The following is an 18,139-nucleotide window of genomic DNA, read 5'->3' on the forward strand; positions in this document are numbered from 1 at the left end:
GTCAGTCATTAAATCGAGTTCACAAATTTTATTGTGGCAGGGAGCACAGGATTGCATTTGTCTTTAGTTTTACCTTCGAACATTTCATAGGTGATAATTCGACTTTTCCTAGTTCTGTCCCAACTTTTAAAGGAGAATACCTCCTAAGGACGGGTACACGTGTTTCCCATCCTCTTTCCCTACCATCAAACCATAGGAAAGGACTCTCAGCTCGCTGTGTGCAAGGTGGTCATAAAAAACTTCCCCGATATATGAGAACCTAGCAGCCTATATACTCAACCGCTCTCATTTATTTATTATTTACTAGCAGAAAGTACCCGATGCCAGTTACGTTAGATTGAGAGTAATGCATCTAAAAACAGAGAGAACGATACGGCTGTAATCCTTCTCTAATAATGATGCAAAAAATACGATTCATAGTCATACATTTTTCAGTCTGATGCGATATGGTCCCCACATAAAAAAATTCGATAGAAAACTATGCTAATTCTTTCTCATTATATCAGCAGCAATGGCACGCAGTTCTTAATGATTTTCGTCTTTGTAATCAAATGGTCGTAAAAGTTCAAGTTCCACCCAATATTTCACCTATATTCAATTTTGTCAATTAAATGTACCAAAAAAATTATCATAATTGATCAGATAGCAATAACGCGAACAAACAAATAACCTGGTATTCTTCTTTATATGTATAGATTTTGTAAAACTTACAAATTTTTTATTAACAAACTCTACGATTTGAAAGCGAACAATAGCAACACTTTTCGAAATAAAGCATTTTTAACTCCAACCCGCGAGACTGTTGCCACTCGGAAAAATGAGTGCAAAAATTAGTTTTTTCGGAGTTTTTAATTAATATATCAGCTGATTAAAGTCGTACGAAGATGGGAATTTTAGAAATGGCTTCTCACGAATTTTTGGAATCGAAAACAATGTATTTAATTTTTGGCGATGCTATTTTTATTTCATCGTAAAACTTTAAAAAAAATTTATTAACAAGCTCTAGGGTTTGAAAGCGAGCAGTGGCAACAACTTTCGAAATAAATCAGATTTTCATCTTCAGCTTGCGAGACTTGCTATTCGGAAAATGAGGGCGAAAATTATCGTTTTCAGAGTTTTTAATTAAAATCTCTGATTTATATTTCTTGAAAGTTTTCAGTGTTTCAGTTTATAGTTCATCAAAGTCATGTGCCTTCAGAACTACCTAGCTTATTAAGGCTTTCTCTTGGGTTACATAAGCAAGCAATTTCATATTCCATATCCGTGTAACTCATTTCTTCAGTTTCTTAAATTCGCTGCTGTTTCGTTTCTAAATATTGTTATGTTATCTTCTTCTTACACCAGTTGTTACGTTATTTTCTTCCTTTACGTTCGTACGGGGTTCGTAGATTTGGAGTGAACAACGACGACATTTGATGAAGTATCGAAACACACTTTATTTAGCCAATATTAATCAGGACAGCTCCTCCAGTATTAATCAGGACAGCCAATATTAATCAGGATATTAATCAGGACATTTAGCCAATATTAATCAGGACAGCTATTAATCAGGACAGAAGTCATATTTATAGTCCTCGAACTGTTATAAACAAGCTGACACGTTCAGCGACACAGCCTTCACACTGTCAGGGAATAACGGTGGAGACAGCTTCACCGCAAAGCACCGGAGTACAGCTCGCGACTCTGCTTGGTCGTTCTCGGAACTCCACGTACTCTCGAGACTCTCCACGCTACAACTCTCGATGCACTCGACGACACAAGTGTACAGCTCCCGACTCTTCGGTTCAGTCGTTACTGGAACTCAACACGCTCTCTCGACGATGCACTAACCGCGATACACTAAGAGACTCCATCGGTGCATTCGACGAATCACTCGGCATTCGCTGGCCGGCTGTCAACTCGATCGTCTCCGCACGGACTAACTAGGTGAGACACTCTACGAGGCACACACACACTAACTGACTGCGGACCAGCAGGGTTTATATAGTTTCGGCTTGTGTTCGAGAACATTCTGGGCTAAACCAGTATGAATTCGTTCCAAAAGGTTCTCCATCCGTCCATGGCATATCGCTAATTTTCTCGCTAAATGTCTCCAAATGGGCAATTTCTCACCAAATATGGCAACCCTGCCTCCTTTGCGATTTCATGGCAACCCTAAAACTGCTTTGCGGGGAAGCCATCTTACCGCGCCTGTACATTTCGTAACAATATTAATGTGTGTTCTGATAAATTTCTGTAACTCAGTCCAGTTTTTTCTGTATTATAAATTTGTGATTTGTATAGTCATTTAGCAGCCCAAGTAAAACAACTTTTGTTTAGTTATCAGCCACAATATCATCTGCCTTTTCCTAAACTCTAAAAATAGAAACATTTTTTAGTTTTATTACTGGAGAGCATTCTAGAAGAGCAGTGTCAGTAACCCGATTTTCTGTCTTTTTTGCGCTTCCTCAAGACATTTGTGTTCTTATTCGTTCTTCATTGATTATAATTCCTTCTTTAAACTGAATTGCACAGTGCTTTTTGTGAAATTCCGAGTTTAAATGTTGTTTTTCTTTGGCTGCAATTATCAAGAATATCAAATTCTTTTAACACAATTACAAGCACGACCAACGCTTTCTTTGCTTTTTCTTCAGCCTGTAGTTATCACTTTGTTTTCATTCAAAATCTGTTAATGTCCGGTAATGCTATTTCATGAACCTTTTTTATAACTCTCTGTGAACATACTAGTATATCTGTTTCAAAGAGAAGAGTCTGAATCTAGAAAACTAGGTATAAGGTACCACATGCACAGGGACTCTGGAGGAACTAAATTAACCATTAAGCATATTAAGGAAAGACTTAAGGTGTCAGAAAAAGGGAGAATCCTTAATCACCGCGATTCCCCAAGTCCCCGAATCACTTAAGCACTACGAAAAGCTACTTAAAAACTCAGAGCACAAAAATTTCCCATTGCCATCTTACCATAAAATGCATGGGGCAACTAAACCAAGACCGAGAGTTGAAATATGGATAAAAAAATTGGCTTGAATGTATATGTGGGGACACAAAAATCTTCTAAGTACTTAGGATCTCTTAAAGTATTCATCCTGCCCTGACCGAGGGATAGGGAAATTTCAGTCGAATTCGTTTTATTGAAGCACTACATAGCTGAATGATAAGGCCACGGTCCAAAATACGTTAAATGGATGAATTAAGAAAAGCTCTGATAGGCACAAATAGGATATTCTGGCTCCGAACAATCAGTCGTTTGCCATTCACAGTTTTATAAGCGAAGGAGATCAATTAAATTAGCTGTGGTTTTTCTATCGATTAGTAGCTATTCGTTTGGGTTCCTGGAAATTTGAAGGTTATAAGGTATTTCTCTCGCCTTTTTAGCATGCCTTCGTGGTGTAGTGGTCAGCACGCTCGACGCGTGTTCGAGAGGTCCGTGGTTCGAGTCCCGGCGAGGGCATTGCTCATTTTTCACATCTGCTTCCAAATAACCTAATGTCTCTACAATTTGGGACAATATACAATAATAACGGAACTTGTCCATAGATAGCTATTCTGATAAGTTAAATTTAATGTCAAGAGTAGTAATATATTTGTTTAAAATTGTGTGCAAAAACATGTCATATACTATTCAAAATATTTAATCCGATGTTTTTGTTGAAATGTACATGTTAACGAACGATCTGGTTCTTTAAATGGCAAACGTTTAAAAAGATACCATAACTTAAGTTACAGAGCAAATCTTTGCATGCGATCTGTTTTAACATACTTGCAAGTAATACGAGTTTTAATATAAAATTATATACAAAATTCAATTCCTTTTAATTATATAAGGACAATACTCCCTATACATTATCTTAAAAAATGGTCTATTTGTTTTGAAATCTTGAAATAATTTCCTTTTTTTAGTATGAATCTGTCATTATATTATGTTTAATTTTTATATCATACTGTAACAAATCAAAAGCTCTATTAGCTTTTCTACCATCATATTGAACTCGCTGTAGGTATTTTGCTCTCCTCCTCTCTAAGGTTTGAATTTATACTGTTCCTCCGTTGGCGGGCAGCAAAAAGACGATTGCGCAGTATTCTTCTGAAGCGTCATGACATAGCCTTATGCAATCCAACTGAGCTGCAAATATTATGCTTGTAATTCTTTTTATCTCTTGTTTAAAATAAAATATTTTTAACATCATTTTGTGGAGTGTTTATTTTTTGAGCAGGTAAATGTACTTTCCTGTTATAAAACTGCGCCTAACATGGGACCCAAACTCTCAATATGGATCATCAAAAGTGATGATGTCAGACAGTCCATGGATACATTTAAGGTAAACAAACATTAATGTTTGTTGATTTGCAGTTAAGTAAATTCAGAACTGAAAGAAAAGTTAAGAATTCTGATCGCCTTGACCTAATTTCGTTTTCACTGATCATCAGAATCAAATAAATATAAGAAGAATTCTGGTCACTCTGACCTAATTTCGTTTTTGCTGATCATCCAAGTCAGTTAAATGTTCTATTGAGTTTGAATTATTTTATATGAAGTGAGATCAATCTGATCATATCGTATGAGTTCTGTTGCATACCAGTTCCTAGTGCCGAAAGATAACTTATGAAGTATTGCTGCAGTTTCAAAGAGGAATTTTATGGTAGCATCCGCTACTTCGGCAATTAAGAAAAACATATTTGAATGAATATTTCATATAAAGTTCAAGTATTTTGTTTTATTCACATTTCGATAGGATACACTGGAAATAAATATCAACTGTAATAAACACATTTTAAACAACTCATAATCTTGCTTTAAATCTGACAAACCAAAACAACAGAAAAGGTATAGAAATATATAGTCCCAGGTTGCTATGTTTTGTACCAATGCAAATTATTGAAAGTATTCTAAAACACTTTTATGTTCTGAGAACGATACTGTGTATTTTATATATTATTTCAGAAAATCAATAGAAAGTAATGCAAAACGAGTTATCATTCGTTTTACGTTTTTAATTGATTATATATGTTTGATGTGCACTAAACCCATATAAACATATTTTAAATATTTAATAATAATTTTTACATATTGTTACGAAATGTCCAGTCGCGGTAAGATGGCTACCCCGCAAAGCAGTTTTGGGGTTGCCACATTTGGCGAAAAATCGCCCATTTGGCGAAAAAATAGGCGATATGCTATGGACTGATGGAGAACCTTCTGGAACGAATTCTTACCGGTTTAGCCTAGAATGTTCTCGAACACAAGCCGAAAGCTGTATAAACCCTGCTGGCCCGCAGTCAATAAGAGTGCCTCGTCGAGAAGGCGAGTTAGTGTGTCTCATCTAGTTAGTCCGTGCAGAGATGATCGAGTTGACAGCCGGCCAGCGAGTGCCGAGTGGGTCATCGAGTGCATCGAAGAGTCTCTTAATGTATCGCGGTTAGTGCATCGTCAAGAGAGTGTGTTAAGTTCCGGGAACGACTGAACCGAAGAGTCGGGAGCTGTGCTCTGTGTCGTCCAGTGCATAGCGAGTTGTAGCGTGGGGTGTCTCGAGAGTACGTGGAGTTCCGAGAACGACCGAGCAGAGTCGGGAGGTGTACTCTGGTGCTTTGCAGTGAAGCTGTCTCCACCGTTATAGCCTGATAACCTGAAGGCTGTGTCGCTGATTGTTCCAGCGAGTGTATAGTAGATCTTCGACGACTGTAAAACGTGACTTTGGAGCTGTCCTGATTAATATTGGCTAAATAAAAAGTGTTTCGATACTTCATCAAGTGCTCTCGTTATTCACTCCAAATCTACACGAACCCCATACGTACGAACGTGAAGGGAGAAGAAAAACACAACTGGTGTCAGACAAAAAAACACGTACTGGTGTCAGAAGTGGGGTTTGCGAGTGAATGCCAGTGACTCCGCCTGCAGAGGAAAGCCATGGCGGAGGGAACGAAGACTTTGATGGACTTCTTAGCCGAGATAAAAGCTGGATATGAAGAGATGAGAGCTGAGATCAAAGCCGCACTGAAAGAGATGGAAGCCGGACTGGAAGGGAAGAAAGCCTGACGAGAAGAAATAAATGTCGGCTAAGAAAAATCGCGAGGGCAACTCTTACAGATGAAAGTGGAGCTTACAGAAGAAACTGCAGCCATAAAAGAAGATGTGGAAATGACAGAAGTGGCGTCTGAAGATTCGAAGGATGGAGAAATGAATGAAGTAGCTGATGAAGTTTATGAGAAAGATCAAGAAATAAAGCATGAACTGTCTAACGAGATTAAAGAAACATAACAAAAAGATGAAGAAAAAAACGGGGAAGACGCTTATGATCCTCAGGTGTCCGAAGTTGAACTGGAAGACAGTCATAATACTGTTTGTAAAGATGAAGAAATAAACGAAGTGGCTTGTAAAGCTTCTGAAAGAGGTGAAGAAATAATTTTCATGTAAATAAAGTTCCTGATTCTCAAGTGCCTGAAGTGGAAGTGGAAGAAAGTGAAAATGCGACAAGTAAGTTCAACGAAACTGATAGTGAAGTCGCAGTTAGCAAGTAGCAAGTATTGAACCATTTGAAAGTGCATGTGATGCAGAGATGGGAGAAGCTGATGTACAACTTACGCAGAGTGCTCCAATATTGCAAAAAAATTCGACCACTTCGCAAACTATGTGTGCGTCTCATAGTGCAGGTTTTACAGACAAGGACTTGATTCTAAACCCGGATACTTTTGCTTGTAAAGGAACGGATTCTATTCGCGACCCTGGAGCAAACATCGAAACTGGTTCCCAGGAAAAGGAGGAAAATCAGCATGTACCAGTGGCTGAAAATACCGAGGTGAAATGTATACATGATGCGAATAAACTACAGAGTGGTGAACAAACTGTTTCAAATCTTCCTTTGGATGAAAAGTCTGAAAGGACTATATCTTCAGATTATGATATGCAAAACAGAAATGCATCTGAGAACTGCAGTGGAAATGTATTTGACACGGGTATAACTTCATGAAAAGACTGAGACAGAAATTCATTCGGAACTTTAATTTCTATAATTTAAAATTATGATGTGCTTAATTTGTGTATATTAATTGTACATAGTGTAAATATTTGCTTCTCATTTTTAGGGGTACTCATAATTCTTGAGCATGAGTTTTCTTACCTAGTTTCTGTGCAACGTTTGTATGTAATGTAAATGTTTGTTTCTTTAGTTATGTTATCTGCATGTTTTAAAATGTTTTATTTGTATCGAATTTGGCTTCTGACCAAGGGCTGTACTGCCCGGGACGTGCAGTCCTTGGGAGGGGGGCAGTGTTACGAAATGTCCAGGCGCGGTAAGATGGCTTCCCCGCAAAGCAGTTTTAGGGTTGCCATAAAATGGCAAGGGAAGGCATGGTTGCCATATTTGGCGAGAAATCGCCCCACATAGCACAAAAACATCCTTGGGATATCCCAAGGATGTTGCTCGCGGGATATGCGTACATCCTCAGGACATCCCGCGAACCTCCTCCCGAGTGCTTAATGTCACATCCCGGGATATCCTCAGGACATCCTAACCAAGTCTCATCGACAGCGTGCGGGATGTTATTAGGATATGAACTCCTACTTACTACATCCTCAGGACATCCCACAAACCTCCTAAGCACATCCCATTATATCCTAAAAACATCCTATCTATGTCCCATCGACAGCGTATGGGATGTTATTAGGATTTTAAAGTCCTACTTACTACATCCTCAGGACATCCCGTAATATCCCAATTTCCTCCTAAACTCATCCTCCTGAGCGCTTAATGTCACATCCCAGTATATCCTTAGGAAATCCTATTTACGTCCCACCGACAGCGTATGGGATGTTATCAGGATTTGAAACACTAGTTACAATATCCCTTTAACCTCTTAAATACATTCTCTCAACTGCTTAGTGTCACATCCCAGTATATATACAGAGGAAAATTCCAGTGAAAGTATGTGAAGGTGTGATGATCTAAAACCTACTTATTTTACACAGATAGTCTCAAATCCTTCTCCTATGGTTACTATGGAAAAATAAGAAATGTTGAAAATATTTATACAACTAATTTTCTTTTTAAATCTGAATTTGTGAATATATTAAAACTGAGCAAGGAAATTAAAATGAATTATTAATACAAAATATTAAAACTGAAAATTTTGCTTTTATTTTTAAGATATCAAAAATCTTTTGATCATTTTTAAACATCCAATAGCCCCCAAATTAAATTATTCATAATTAAATTATTTTACAAAATCAGTTTCTAATTTCAGTTAATTTGTATTAAAAATTCAATAATAAAATTAGCCATTTAATAATCTTTACATAAATGAATCATCTTTAAAACATGTAAGGAATTTATATTTCATGACATTTTTTATTTCATGACACTGATAGGAAATTGTTAAAAGGAATAAATTGTATTTTTAAAACTAAATCAATTCCTAGCCTCAGAATAAATATGTTTTCATAACATGAGAATGCTGCAGGCTTTTTTATATATTTAATATTTAGTTGTAAAAATTTGACATTATGTTAACAATTCTTTATATCATTCAAAAGGTAACTCAAGAAGCTATTCTAAAATTCTATCTTTCTGCTCACACAATTAAAAAAAAAAATCTGAAAGGCCTCAGATTTTAGCAGTCACACAAAAAGGCTAAAAGTTTATGAATGCATAAATTATCAATACAGATGGGGCAGTGGAAATAGCAAAACATTTTATAAGATACTGACACCAGAAAGTTATATATCTTCTATATATTTGAAAAATGAAGAAATATATCATGTAATTATGTAAAAATATTAAATGTTTTCAATTAGATATATCATGAATTAAATGCATTTTAAATCAATCAGACTAAAAATTAAAAAAAGCATTGTTAAGAACTGTGTGTAATGCTTTTAAATAGCTTGGCTTATTAGTCAATAATATATTAGATTTTAAAGGTAAATATGTTAAATTTTGCCAAATGGCAAGATTTGAATGAAAAGCGAAACAAGTTTACGATTGACGATATGAAGTCACATTTCAAGACTAATAGCCCTATTAGATTAAAAAAAAGTTCTGAAAATAATTTGCAATGGTTCATTGGTATTATTTTATGCAAAATTCAGTAAAATGAAATTTACCACTTGAAATCAGCACCAAATTAAACTTTGTAAATTCTAGTGCATGTTAAAGGTTGCCTCATCCAGAATTTTATTACTAACCATTCATTTCAGAGCAAAATAAAACAGTAATTGCCATTCATATGACAATCAATATCAAAAATTTAAATCTACATTTTACACAACATAGAAAAACTCTAAAAGATCTACTGTTTACTATGCCAATTAAGGCATTTTATTCTGCAATCAGCTCCACCAATTATTAATTCCATTAAGTATATTCAGTTTACTCTTTCTGCTCAATATATGCTATGTAAAATTTTCCATAAATTTATTAATTCATTTTATTTTGAGGTGAGCTTTTATTCAACTCTCAATGTCAACGAGAATGTTTAGTTCATTTTTTATTCGGTCTCAAAAGAGAAATCAAAATACGTGGATTTATGAATCAAAATACATGAGAAATCACAGTGAGAAAAAGCACTGCTACCTTAAACTATGATTATATATAACAAATGCAGTGAATTATAGTTAAAAAATAGTGAAAATATTTATGAACTATTTCATATATAACATTTTCAGTTTCACATATGTGGCAATTTAAGAACTTTTTTACGTATACCAATTTTTTGTTTAGTATTTTCAAGGAAAGCTTATTTTTTCACCTTTAGTATATAAGTAATGGTAATTTACCAGATAAAATTACTTAATGGGGAATGCAGAAAAATATCTAACCACTTACCTTTGTGACTTCATCTGCAGAGAGACTAAAAAAGTAGTTCAGCTAAATCTGCTATAATAAATATTTATAATAATGCTAAATCCTGCAATATCTATTAATATGACAAATTTTTGTAAACCTATTTATTTGGATGAAAAATAAACACATTCAGAAATTTATGGCACTATATTATGATTAACAGAGGAAAAACACTTTTAAAAATAGGTTTTATTAATCCAATTTATCACATTTTATTTGAATTCCTGGAAAACAATCTTATATCCATGTATTCTTATGTATATAAGAACTCTTGATAAACTGGATCTCTGTCATTGCCTTTCACAGCACCTAAAATAAAAAAAAATTAAAAAAAAAAAACAAAAAAAAAACAAAAAAAAAAAAAAAAAAAACACTCACAATTACTATATGTGAATATAATTCATAATTAAATTTAAACAAATGACTATTAGAATGCAAATTAAAGGAAGCATTTAAAATATTTTAACATTTAGTACCTACAAACAGAGTAGCAATTATTTGATTTTTCGATTATAGTAAAATAAACATGGGGGATGCCTTTTAAAACTTTTTTTTATGTCAGAAAATAAACTCAAACCACCGACTGAACATATGGAGCAGTTTTATCAATCAGCCACTGGTAGGTAACCTGGATACTGAATCAATATATAAAGTTGCCAAGATAAAGAGAGAAACAAAATTATGATAATCACATCTTACCTAATCATAAAACTATTTTAAATTTAATGTGTAGGCAAGTCCAAAAAGAGTGAGAATGAATTTATTTTGCAACACAAAGTAAAGTTGCCTTGCAGGAGCAAAAAAAAACTTGTCTCATGAGATTGGCAAGTAAAAAATAATTAACTGCATCTGGTAACATTTATCTGACAACACATAAGTAATTGTTAGCTACGTGCAGAAAATAAAATCTGATCATGTTAATGCAATTTTAAACTTTTGAATTTAACCGCAGAAATCTACCAAAGAAGTACTTGTAACAGTAGTAAATGAAGATGTGGCTAATCTTTACTGTATGGTACACCTTGGTTTCTGTCTGAAAAAAAATCGCAAAGTGGTATTGGTTGTTTGTGAAATGTGGAAGCCCATCGCGTCAAATAAGTTTTTCGGTAATCCTAATGTTGATAATGTTGGCGAAAGTAGCCTTTGGAAAAAAAAACTTTTTTTTGTCAATAAAAAGGAGTTATTTCTGCAAATATTGCCAACATGTTGTGATAAATTTAGTTTTGGGCTACTTTTTGTAATAGTAAACCTTTTGTATGGACCCAGGTTTTTGGTTCTTAGCATTCTTTTCAATTGCTGTGTCTGGTTGCACGGAAGTGGTATGGTCTTGTATTTTGAACATGCTATTATTTTGGTGTGGGTACCATCGTTTGAGTATGTCTGAGGTGACTAAGAGACAAAAAATTTAATTGAATTGCTTACCTGGAGGACGGTGGTGGGAAGCCTAAACACATGCATGTGAAAAAAAAAGGTATGTTAAAAAAATGATGTTTCATTTATTTTTCGTCTATGTGTGTTAATTTTTGTTAAAAGATTTATTGTTTAATGTTTTTATGTTAGGAAATATGTATTTTTGGTAACTTATTCCTCTCTGTTTGTGTATTTTTGGGTGTCTGTGTGTTAAGACAGTGGCGAATTTTTTCTGGTAAATATGATATTTTTAACTTTCTGATTTTCTTAAAGTGAAAATAGATCAATGTGTACATGGACAAAGTTAAGGCAGTGCACAATGCCCAGTTTGTGCAGTTCTCTGTTTTAATAGGTCGATGTGTACATGGACACAGAGTTTGTGTATGTCTTTGACTTCTTATTTTGGTTTTGTGTAGCGGCCACCTTGAAATTGGTGCCGATCCTCTCGGGTGACGATCTTGATATAAAAAAAAACGATTCGCAAAGGGTTACAGTAAATTTTTACCAAAGATGTTCTACCATAATCACCATTTCAGTGGTTTAAACACTAGTGGAGCACTATGCAGAGTGAAGATTTGAGTTTTGTTTACACAGCATGATGGTTTAGGCACTCCAGCCATTACAGTGAACAAAATTATAATAAACATAGCCACAATAATTGTCTATAAATATTGATGTATAACACTGCATTAACTAATATAGTATTTCTTATGCTAGTATATACAGAATCCTTAATCGAAGTGAAAATCAGAAGACTGTGCATGCATTTCCTTTAACTGAAACACGGATTTGACTATACAAATCTCAGTCTTATGGGACATGCCACACTATGCAGATAGACAGTAAAAAGTGCTTGTGTTGTTTTTATTTGTTAAGAGGTATGAAATAAATATACTTCTAGATTTTAATTTTTTCTTTTGTTGTTTTACATTTGGATTACCTATCAAAAAGTAAGGAATTTTGATATTATTACAATATCGGAGTTAAAATAACAATTATTGGACATGTTAAAATAATGAAAATTTTAAATTAGGTTAAAAAGTAACCCTTAATGTGCCATATTTTTGAATTAAACTCTATCAACATTAAAAACAACAAAACGTCCCTCTTTATTAAGGACTTTAATTAACTAATTTTAAATACGGAGCTATGTATGAATTTTTTCCCTTGCATGTTATAATAACTGAAACAAAATTACTAATACAGTCAAAATTCCTAAATGCAAGTACATAAAATTTACTTTAGCAATTTAAAGAGATGAGACACACTGAACGCATGAATAAATTTCTATCAAAGAATAATTTATTAAATTTGGCCCGTTCCATAGTAAACTTTAACCATTAGATTACATTATTTACACCATGTTATCAGTTTGAAAAGCAAGTCATATGCCAGATCTTGGTTGTAAAAGAAATGTACAAAATAATATACAGATTATTGAAAAATGATGTATACCAATGTTTATAGATATGATTAAATGTAACAGAAAACTTACTGTCACAACCACATTTTTAAGTGAAATGTATTATTTTAACATTTTACAATATTTAAGGTATGGCATTAAATGCAACATTATGTGCCTGGACATAAGTTAGTAAATTTAAATAATAATAATAATAATCAAAGAATAAATGTCATGAAAAATTTCAAAAACAAACAGAATTTAATTTAGACCTTTTAGACACTTATGATAAATAAATTTGAGAATTCTTCACCCAAAATTAAATTATAATTAACTAAAACCAGTTTGACTGACCTTCTACAAAATCTTTCAGCTGCAAATTTTTCTAGCTTGAAAACCAAATTCTTCTCCACATGGTAATAACATCTTAACCAGTTGAAATTCCTACAGAAAGTTTGATAACACAATAATAGAATTAATAGAATAGAAAAATTAACACAAAAGTATAGAACATCATTTAAACTTAACATTATTACAAATTTTGGTGCTTTCTGACTGTCTGCAAAACTGTGAAAATTGGCAAAATGGTTAGTTTATGGTTCATATCTACTGCTTTGTTCACAAGTAGTAATTCAAATAAGCACTTTATAAGAAACAAGAAATTTTAGGATGCACACACACAAAAAAATATATATTGGGTCAATATTCACATATTTTTTAGCATAAGTTGAAGCTGTGAGGGCAGATGATAAGAAAGTATCAGAATTTTTCATGTATAAGATTGTCCTGACAATAGTATCTCAATTGTTTAGCACTGACATTTACATAGTGCATTAGAAATATATAGTAATATATGTATAATAAAAAGATAATTGCATATTATTTAATTCATTTTTTAAATGCCAAACTTTAACAATTCTTTCACATATAATTAAACAGAATTCTTTCACATGAACATCTAAAATCCATTTTTAACTAAAGAATAAATAATAAAATTCTTATGAAACCCATCATTTCCGAAATATCTACTTCTGAAAGTTCCCAGCATTTCTCAATATATTATTAAATTACTAAACTAAGCATCAATGATCGTCATGTTCGCTAATGTGACAATATCTTTCACACTTCTTTGTTACCACAAGTAACAAGTAGGCTTCAATAAATCTTTAACTGTTACATGCTACTTTTGTCTAAAATTTGTGCAAATAATAAAATTAAATCAGCTCTTTATAATATGCTCAAAGAAATAATTTTGTATGAAAATTTGTATGTTATATATTGGCCTGATTAATGATTCAGGAAATAATTCGGGTTTTCAAAGTGCTTCCAATAATTCAAATTTCAGCTTGTGTCAAAATAAAAACTATAACACAAAGATAAGCAAATTTCCTTATGAACAATGCATTTTAACATTATTCAATCGCTGGCAATCACACAGTATTGATTGCTTCAATAGACATTACTGTAATTGTGTTATTTAAATAACTGTAATGTTTTAATTATTTCCTTAATTAAAACATTACAGTCTTTTCCTCCTTCTAACACCAAAAGAAAACCCAGATAAGAAATATAAAAATATCAGTAAAAATAAATTATATTATTGAATGACACTTTAATTAATTACACTTATGCATATATTATTTTATTATAAATTATTTCAAAATCAAAGAAGAGAAGGGGGAGAAACTTTAATATTGACATTTCTAAAATGATATAAACATTAATCATTTAGTATAGTTTGTTATTTCAGGCAAAAAGAATTCACTTTTCTGGATAGCATTTATATTTCCATCTCACTTTCAATGAAACATTAAGAGAATGCATATAATTTAAACACCAGTTTATTTTATTTATCAGACAGATTATGTCAACTCAAAAAAACCTATCAGTAAAATTCGGTAGTAATAATTCTGAATGTTAGGCAACTTGCAAGATTCAACAAAAATTATCAATACTTTTATTATAATGACAATACTACAGTAACATAAACATAAAATTAAACTGCATATAACTATAAAATAAGCCAGCATATAATAATGGTGCATTGGTTTCTAAAACAATGAGCTCGATGAAAAAATACATGTATTATGGTAGCTATTCATATTCTTCAGCTTTCCTAATATTCTCATGTTCACTTTACATAACTAAAGTATCTAAAATACAATAAAAATGCCAACAATATTTATGAGAAAATGTTAAAAGCAATCATAAGCATTTGATTGAATGACCATATTTTGTCTTCCTGCAAGTCGAATTTTAAAATGATATGCAGTTTGAAAAATGCTTAATCCTTTTATAAAATATTCAAAAAAGATTAAAACAAAGGTACTGTTCTGTTATTAGGACCGGGTTCAGAAATGTATTTATGTATGCTTGTATATTTGTATGTGTGTGTGTCTACATATACACATCTATGCACATACTTACAAACACAGGTTCATACATTTCCGATTCTGGTCCCGATAACAGAAGAGTACCCCCAAAAAAACTTGAATTACAAACTAGATTAAGATAATGTTTCAACCATACATATTTTGGACAAAACAATGCAAAATCTTATTTTTATACAATTGTTCAAACTATTTAACATAAATTTATTGCTGCAGTAAAATAATAAGAAATCTGATCACACATATTATTTTGAAACTGAATGCATAAACTAGACTAAAAAAAAATTCAGTCATAAACATTTGGATAGCAGGGCAAATTAGATATTTGAAAAGACAGCCAGCCATTGAGATACACGTAATTCACGACAGAATGGTAACAATTTATATAGCTGTGAAACATTTAACTGTCAAAATGACATAAATTCGAAAAGCAAAAAAAGTAAACATACAAGTATTGCAACTGGACTTACCTTTCATGCAACAAAAAGTATCCATACAAGTTAACCTCATGGCGCAGCCATTTTGGATTTCGTTTCAAATCAGACAGATGTTTACGGATTTGCGGAAGAATACGAGGAACTAGTAGTTTGCCGGATACAATGTGCAATGACGCGAAAGAATATAGTTCTGCAGAACTTCCTACATTATTCCGTAATAAACAGTACTATTTCATAATTTTTTCTTTATCTAATTAATTAATTAATAGGGAAATAGTTAAATAATGCCGAATTCATTTTTAATGAAATTAAAATTTTCCATGTATGGGACGACCACCTTCCATCCAATATTTCTGAGAATATAAACAAATTTTGGAATCTGAGAGTATCAGTAAATAAATATATAGAATATCGCCTCTCAAACGACCACTTCTGAAAATGACCAATAGTTCTGAGATTATAAATAAATATTGATATTAAACATTATTTCTATAAGACGACCATCTCTATATAAGACCAAAGTTTCTAGAATCTTGGATAGTCATCAGAGAATTATCTTTCCTGCGAAATTTTCGCACGACTGTAATTCAATATCAATAACAGATCGCGCGATTGAAAAACATTTTCTGTCCTGTAATTAGAGGAAAAAAATTTTCCTCATGAGGTATTTCTCCCGCTTTCCTAGCGTGCCTTCGTGGTGTAATGGTTCTGCACGCTGGGCTGGTATTTCAGAGGTCCGTGGTTCGATTCACGGCGAAGGCGGTTGCTAATTTTTCATCTCTACAGCTTCCCCAAAAAATCCTAATGTCTCTACAGTGGCGCCCGAACTAAAAATGGATGAGGTATATCCACACCCAGGATTTAGTGATTGGATCCCCTTAAAAAAAAGTCGCCCTTTAAAAAGGGAAGTAATATAAGGTATTTCTCCCGCTTTCCTAGCGTGTCTTCGGCCCACCAGCGGCCGAGCGGTAAAGTCGCTGAACACTGGTAGTTCGGTCCGAGGTTCGAATCCCGCGAACGGGCTGGCTGCATGGGTGTTTTCGTGGTTTTCCCCATGTGTAACGTGTATACGAGCCAGATTCCCTTAGAAAGTCCTCCACGAAGGCATCCCTCCCCTTAGGCAGATAGCCCTAGTGTGCTTTGCCATAATTAAATACACCACCACTACACTTAGCGTGTCTTCGTGGTGTAGAGGTTCTGCACACTGGGCCGGTATTCCAAAGGTCCGTCCTTCGATTCCCGGCGAAGGCAGTTGCTAATTTTTCATGTTTCCTGCTTCCAAAAAAATACCTAATGTCTCTATACCCAAATTTTAAAAAAAAAATTTCGTTTCCGTAATTAAATATATATATATCTAATTTTACATATATTTGTAGTAGAGTTTGTAATCTGTAAGTAATTATACATGTAATTTATACATTTTTTTATAAAAAAAAATATATGTTATTTAGAATTTTGCAAATATTCTAGAAAATGCTAATCCATTGAAAAAAATCTTTTCCAGGACTAAATAAATTTTTAAAAATGTCAGAAAAATAGCAGTTAAAATTAATAACAAAATAACAAGAATAAATCATCAATCATATCAATATTTTTAATGTGCAGCATTTAGAAACAACTTAGTAAAATACATATGAAAAATAAAATAATGTGCAAGTTTCAGATGTGCAATGTCAAAAAATTAAAACTGGTAAATTTGAGAACAAATATTCTCAAAATGTTTGACAACGAAAGTCCTTCGGACAATGCAGAATGAATGTCCTCAGGATGTGAAATTGCTGAACTGCTCAGGACATCTGAGAATCAACATCTTCAGGACATCCTGTCATATCCCGGGACACAGCGACTTAAATAGGATATCCTCAGGATGTTAAATTACGATCTCCTCAGGACATCTGAGAATCAACATCCTTAGGGCATCCTAAGTATGTCCCGGGATATTGCCACGTAAATAGGACATCCTGAGAATGTTTTGTGCTATGGGGGCTCATTTCACGACATTTGGCGACAAAATTGGTTATATGCCATGGACGGATGTAGAACCTTCTGGAACGAATTCTTACCGGTTTAGCACAAAATGTTCTCGAACACAAGCCGAAAGCTGTATAAACCCTGCTGGTCCGCAGTCAATGAGAGTGCCTCGTCGAGAGGGCGAGTTAGTGTGTCTCATCTAGTTAGTCCGTGCGGAAACGATCGAGTTGACAGCCGGCCAGCGACTGCCGAGTGGGTCGTCGAGTGCATCGAAGAGTTTCTTAATGTATCGCGGTTAGTGCATCGTCAAGAGAGTGTGTTAAGTTCCGGGAACGACTGAACCGAAATGTCGGGAGCTGTGCTCTGTGTTATCCAGTGCATAGCGAGTTGTAGCGTGGGGTTTCTCGAGAGTACGTGGAGTTCCGAGAACGACCGAGCAGAGTCGGGAGGTGTACTCTGGTGCTTTGCAGTGAAGCTGTCTCCACCGTTATAGCCTGATAACATGAAGGCTGTGTCGCTGATTGTTCCAGCGAGTGTATAGTAGATCTTCGAAGACTGTGAAACGTGACTTTTGAGCTGTCCTGATTAATATTGGCTAAATAAAGTGTGTTTCAATGCTTCATCATGTGCCCTCGTTATTCACTCCAAATCCACACAAACCTCGTACGTACGAACGTGAAGGGAGAAGAAAAA

General features: G+C 33.8%; 1 long non-coding RNA gene and 1 other non-coding gene across 2 annotated transcripts; one reads left to right on the plus strand and one right to left on the minus strand.

The window, feature by feature from the left end:
• Positions 1 to 3,378: 3,378 nt before the first annotated feature.
• On the plus strand, positions 3,379 to 3,451 carry TRNAT-CGU (transfer RNA threonine (anticodon CGU)). The gene has a single exon. It is a non-coding gene; the product is annotated as a tRNA-Thr (tRNA).
• Positions 3,452 to 10,013: 6,562 nt separating this feature from the next.
• LOC146998134 (uncharacterized) lies at positions 10,014 to 15,585 on the minus strand. The gene is made up of 3 exons (XR_015040022.1): positions 15,509 to 15,585; positions 13,003 to 13,092; positions 10,014 to 10,145 (listed from the first exon to the last, which is right to left on the minus strand). It is a non-coding gene; the product is annotated as an uncharacterized LOC146998134 (long non-coding RNA).
• Positions 15,586 to 18,139: the final 2,554 nt, after the last annotated feature.

The sequence above is a fragment of the Stegodyphus dumicola genome, chromosome 3, assembly GCF_044657685.1.
Source record: "Stegodyphus dumicola isolate Sdum_Otavi_A_Nest chromosome 3, ASM4465768v1".
Lineage (NCBI taxonomy): Eukaryota > Metazoa > Arthropoda > Arachnida > Araneae > Eresidae > Stegodyphus > Stegodyphus dumicola.